Source organism: Nicotiana tomentosiformis, chromosome 2, assembly GCF_000390325.3.
Source record: "Nicotiana tomentosiformis chromosome 2, ASM39032v3, whole genome shotgun sequence".
NCBI lineage: Eukaryota > Viridiplantae > Streptophyta > Magnoliopsida > Solanales > Solanaceae > Nicotiana > Nicotiana tomentosiformis.
In genome coordinates, this window is record NC_090813.1 from 18,036,192 (window position 1) to 18,043,121 (window position 6,930).

Below are 6,930 nucleotides of genomic sequence, written 5' to 3' on the forward strand. Positions count from 1 at the left end.
TAGCACTCTCGGCAACTCTTCGGGCCACTTGCCATTGGCTGCTTCCAATCTCTTTTTGAGGTTTTGAATAATTATCGCATCGGTTGGTTTCTCATGTCCATTTGCGCTCGGATGGTATGGTGAAAATATGATTCTTTTAATTTTCATGTCTTAAAGAAGTTTTGTGATCTTGGAGCCTATGAATTGTGGTCCGTTGTTGCAAGAAATCTCCTTCGATATTCTGAATTGGCAAATTATGTTTTTCCATATGAAATCGGCCACTTTGTGCTCACCGATATTTTGGTAGGAACCTGCCTCAACCCATTTAGTGAAGTAATTAGTTAAAATTAAAAGAAATCTTACCTTCCCCGGACCCGGTGGCAGCAGTTCAACTATATCCATCCACAATTTCATGAATGGCCATGGGGACAATACCAAATGCAGTAGTTCTGCCGGTTGATGCGCCATCGGTGCATGGTGTTGACACTTGTCGCATTTTTGAACGCACGCCTTCGCGTCTTGTTCCATCTGAGGCTAATAGTATCCTACTCTAACTAATTTTATCACCAACGAATCTGCATTGGAATGATTCTCACATATCCGTTCATGAACATCTCTCATGACGTAATTTGCCTCCGAGGATCCTAAACATCGGGCCAACGAGCCTTGGGACGATCTTCTATATAGATGCCCCCCAGAAACTGTAGCGAATTGCTTTGGTGTGGAGTGCCCGGGATGCCTTCGGGTCTTCGGGCAGCTTGTCGTGCTGAAGGTAATCAATGAACTCATTCCTCTAGTCCCAGAGTAGGTTGGTTGAATATACTTCACAATAACCATCCACATCCAGTACCGAATGCATGAGTTATACGACAGTACCGAAATCTGATCCCTTTTATCTCTGTAGATGACCCCAAATTGGCCAATGCATCTGTTTCTATGTTTTCTTCTCTCGGGATGTGGGTGATCGACCACTCCCTGAACCGTGTGATCAAGGTTTGAACTTTAATCACATAATTTTTTTGCGTTCCTCCTTCGTGTCAAAGATCCTATAAACTTGGTCTACCACCAGTTGCGAATCACAATTGATTTCTATGACCTCAGAGCTAAGTCCTCAGGCCAATTCGAGCCTTGCAATCAATGCCTCATACTTGACTTCATTATTAGTCAAATAAATAGTTTTTATGGTCTGCCTCATAGTTTCTCCCGAGGGAGTGATTAGAACCACTCCGAGCCTGGACCCTTTCACATAGGAAGCTCCGTCTGTGAATATGGCCCAGACTCCCTCTGTCATTTCCGACACCATCACCGCTTCTTTTGCAACCAAAGGCAGTAACTCGAGACTGAAATCGCTCACGAAGTCAGCCAAAACATGAGATTTGATCGCAGTCATGAGCTTATACTCAATATCAAATTCACTAATTTCAACTACTCATTTGGACAACCAACATGACAACTCAGGTTTGTGAAGGACATTCCGTAGGGGAAAAGTTGTCACCATGGCTATCGGGTGGCACTGAAAATAAGGCCTAAGCTTTCGAGAGGCGACTACGAGAGCTAAGGCCAGTTTTTCAAGGTGCGGATAACGAGTTTCCATTTCTGACAAAATTTTGCTAACATAATAGACATGATATTGTGTACCTTCTTCCTCCTGGACTAGAACGACACTTACCCCTACCTCCGATATCGCTAAGTATATCAGCAATTATTCGCCTTCCTCCGATTTTGATAGTAGATGAGGGCTTGATATATAATGTTTCAGGTCTTTTAAGTCATGTTGGCATTTCGAAGTCCATTCAAAGTTGTTCTTCTTATTCAAAAAGTGAGAGGAAGTGATGACATTCTTTTTGAAGACCGAGAAATGAACCTGCTAAGAGCGACCAATCTTTCGGTTAGCCTTTGGACTTCTTTCACGCTTGTTAGCTGGTCTGAGATGTCCTCGGTGGCTTTGATCTTATCGGGATTGACATCGATCCCTCTTTGTGACACCAAGAAACCCAAGAATATACAGGAGCTAACTCTGAATGCGCATTTTTCGGGGTTGAGCTTCATGTTGTGTTTCCTTAGGATATCGAAGGTTTCCTAGATGTGTTTTAAATGGTCACCTACATTCAAAGACTTGATGAACATATCATGTATATATAATTCCATTATATTACCTATTTGTTTTTCGAACATCTTGTTCACGAGCCTTTGATAAGTGGCTCAGGTATTTTTAAGCCCGAAGGGCATCACATTATAACAATATGTTCCAAAGTTCGTTATGACTGAAGTTTTTTCCTGGTCCTACAGGTTCATCTTAATTTGATTGTACCTGGAATAAGCATCAAGGAAACTCATTAACTTATGCCCGCCAATCATTTGATTGATGTTCAGCAGTGGAAACGAGTCTTTCGGGCACACCTTATTCAAGTCCTTATAATCTACGCACATTCGAAATTTATTACTACATATTCTTTTGGAACTACAACTACATTAGCTAGCCAGGATACTTTATCTCCTGGATTGAACCGATGTCAAGTAACTAAGTTACCTCTTCTTTAACAAACATGTTACTAATCTCGGCAATTGGGCACTTCTTCTGCCTTACCGGTGAGATACTCGGGTCTAGGCTTAGATTGTGTGCAACCATCTCTAGTGGGATACCTGTTATATCTGTGTGCGACCATGCGAAACAATCAACATTAGTTTTAAGAAAATCAATAAATCTTGACCTGAGCTCGAGGTTGAGTCCTGTCCTTAAGTGAAATTTTCTATCCACGAATTTTTAGAACAAAGCCACGTGTTCGAGCTCTTCTACCGTGGACTTGGTCACCTCTGTTTCTTTTGGTATCTGAAAATATCTTGGTACCTAGTAGGATTCCGACGACTCCTCCCCTTTGTCATATTCTCTTGGTTCAGGAGCAGGCGTCGGTTCATGTAATTGCTATGTTGAGTTCCTTCCCTTTACTACTAAAAACTGATACCGCACTCATTTCCCTTGTTGTCGGTTGATCTCCTCTTATTTGTTTGATTCCCTCTGGAGTTGGGAATTTAAGCAGTTAGTGATATATTCATGGTACGACTTTCATATCATGTAGCTATGGTCTACTGATAATTATGTTGTAGCCCATGTCATTGTCTACCACTTCAAATAAGGTAGTCTTTGAGACCCCTTCGACATCCGTGGGTAGAAAGATCTCCCCCGGGTTGTCACACTCGCTAAGTTGAACCCGACGAGGAGCTTTGTTGCCGAAATTTGCTTCCGATAAGTTTGGCTTGTTCCAACACCCTACATTGAATTATGTTGGCTAATTTCATGGGTCAACCAAAACACGTTTAATCTTGAAATCTAAAACGTTAAGAGAAATTACCAGGGAATCGTTGTGTGGCAGAAGAATTCCATCGGCGTCTTCTTCCGTAAAGGTGATGTCGTCTTCAGCTACTTCCCGGAGTCACTTGCTATAAGTCGCTGATACCTTTGTCTTCTTGGCTACAGAAAAAGATACACCGTTGATCTCTTTCCCCCCGAAAATCACGTTGATAGTTAGTCGACGAGGGTCGTCCCCTATCTTTGAGGGTTCTGCGTTGTCTCGGTTACGGCCGTAATTGTTCTTGGCCCGCTCGCTTAAGGATTCTCTAAGATAGTCATTCTTTAACAACGTTTCCACCTCCTCGTGCAAATGTTGACAGTCCCCAGTTCGATGGTTATGAGTCCCATGATATTCACACCATAAATTAGGATCCCTCTAGGAGAAATCAGATCTCATCGGCCTCAGGAACCTTGCTTCCTTGATGTTTCTCATTGTCGATACTAGCTCCACTACACTAACATTGAAATTATACTCTGATAGTATGTGATAAGTGGAATACCAGGAAATATTTGTTATTTCGGTCGCAATGACATGTTGTCCTGCAACAACTTGTTATTTCGGCCGCGATCAACTCTTCTATCGGGGGCGAACATATCCACTGATCGGAACCCTTTGCTGCAGCGTCCTACAAACCTCTCATATGGCAAGAATCGGCCCCTAAAAGATCGCCGATCTGCATTAAAATCATCTTTTGATTTATCCATGTTCTTTTCTCGATCCCGGCCATTAGTTGATACCGGGAACCCGAGCTGATCATCTTCTATCCTTATCTATGATTCATAATGGTTATGGACATCCGCCTATGTAGTTTCTTGGAACTCAAGAAGGCTTTCTTTCAACTTCTTGGAGGCGTCAGAGCTCCTCGAATTCAACCCCTTAGTAAATGCCTCAGCTTCCCATTCATGTGGAACGACCGATAACATCATCCTTTCTTTCTAGAACCTGATCACAAACTCACGCAACAATTCAGACTTTTCTTGCGAAAATTCTGAATATGTGGCCTTTGATGAAAGAATCTATAAGCATCTCAAAAGAATCGATTGAGTGTTCAGGTAGACGTGAATACTATGTCAAGGTCCCATTCGTGAGGGTTTCCCCGGATTTATTCAGCAAGACCGACTCGATATTATGTTGGGCCAAGTCATTTCCTTTCACCGTCGTTGTATAAGTTGTGATGTGCTCCTGAGGGACCAAAGTTCCATCGTACTTCGGTATGTCCGGCATTTTAAACTGTTTTGGAATCAATTCTAGTGCTATGGGTTTGAACGACAATTGGGTATACTTCTTCGAGTCTGGGCCCTTCAACACTGGGGGTGCATCCGGAATTTGTTCCATTCGAGCGTGGAACTCTTTCGCATTCAGATCCATCCGCTAGTTCATTTTTCTCATGAATCTCATGAGTTTGGTTTTGAAGGGATCATCGTCGTTGTCGTTACCGGATCCGTTGTCGATGCCCCCCAGCTCCATCAAAGCCGACTTCACCCCTTGGGGTTTTGTTATCAACTCTTTAAGATATTTGATTTGCGGGAGCATTGGGAGGAACATAGCATATTCCATTCGCATTGTTGGAAGCACATGACAATACCTGCTTTAGTTCCGTCATGGCCTAGTCTTGCCTTGAGAGATGGACCATGATAGTCTTTTGTTGTTCTCTCAAGATCCTTACTATTTTCGCAACATGCTCGTCCTCGACGTCATCAGGAGCTGTTTCCTACACATGTCAGGGATATTTCCCGCCATGGACCGGAGTTGCTTCTCTCCCTCGTTGTAGGTGTCACTAATTGAATCCTCATGTTGAGGCACATTTTCTTGTGCATCAACATTGTGTGTGATGGTGACATCGTTAACTGCCATTTTTTTCGATTTTTTGCTATGAAACAAAGAATCAAATAAGTTAGTAATAAATGTAAGGATCAACTCAATTACATAATTGTTTAATTCCCACAGTGGGCGCCAAATCGTTTACCCGTAAAATTGTACAATTGAATTTTGTTACATAGTTTATAGTTGAGCGAACTAATTTGATCCCAAAATGATAAATAAATTAAATAAAATATAAGACTTAGCGTTGAAATCGATATAAATAGCAAGTAGTCTGGTTCTGGGATCAAGGTTTCCGAAGATAGCGATAAGGACAATATTAGACAGAAAATAAAGTTATATTATTTAGCTTGAGAATAAGGTGTAGCATAAGTTTTGCCGGAGATTTTCTGTCTTACAATAGTTGTTGAAGTCACTATTTATAGCTATACCTAGGGAACAAGATCCTAGGATCAAGCCCCTCTTAAATGACAATAAAGGGGGGCCATTGATGAATATGTAACGGCAGACCATGAATGCCAAAGTTCTCTGCATCATCTGCATTAAATACCATCCGATGACAAATATTCATTTGCTTCCGTTGACTGCTTTCCCATCGGGATCTACCCGATACCAATCGAAGGTGTTGTCTTCGGCTTTGGTTCCCATTCGCTTCATTTTTCGTCCGCCTCCGATTCCACGTGTCATTTAAACATTCGAGTATTTAATATAAACCAATTTCACCTTATACATCTTCCCAGTTACTAACAATATAGACACTAACTAAAAGTTTAATACCTTCTCATCAATGGTTACATGAGTTGTTTAAGATAAGTTGTTTCAAATTTCGGAAGTTATTATTCTTTTTAGAGTATACTAAAAAGAAAATGTGTGCCACATAAAGTGAAATGAAAGAAGTATTATTTTAGAGTCTTACAAATAAAGGATCTTAACTTATGGGACTTGTGAAAAATGATGGACAAAATTATAATTGAAACTTATTGGAAGAAAAAATCAATGAATCAAAATATCATATTTTTACACTATCACGTGTTTTCAGTTAGTAGATTTACATTATATTTTCTTGATGCATTTTCCTGGATCTTGAAAATTGGTGTTCGTTTTTGGGGGAAAAAAAGAAAAAAATATTTTTTTGTTGGTGGGGGCAATTCTCAATTTTAGGGATTGATATTCTCTTTTGTTTAGTTTTGTTTTGTCTTTTTTGTGTTTTTAGATTTGTAAGAGTTTAGAAAGTCATTTTTTCCGAAGAAAATCAAAGACAATATACGCTTAACCTCCCTATCGACAAATTTCTCGTTCTAAAATAAAAAAACTTATCTATAAATCTCTTCGAAACACTCAGTAAAGTTAAAACATATAAAGATAATTAACATACTCGTAAAAATGAATCCTCTATCTCCTCTCCCCTCCCCCTCACCCGTCTTACTCAAACTTTTATTCTCTTTGATTTCACCATACGGGCCACGTCAATTCTCACTTCAGGATTCTTGTTGAAGCCATTTCAGTCTATAGACTCCATTGTGATCATTATATTTTTTCAGGTAATGATAGAGATAAACTACCTGATTATTTGTATATACTCATTTACCTAATATATTATTTATATTAGCACTGCAACTTGTAATATTATATGTATAAATAAATATGTTATTCTAGACTTAGCAATTAAGGAGACCATCAAATGTTTATTCTCATCTTGGTATCAGAGTATCATAACTTTTTTGGCTCCTCAACTATCTTCTGCTCAAATCACAAAATCCAAATCTTCTCAATTGGGCTA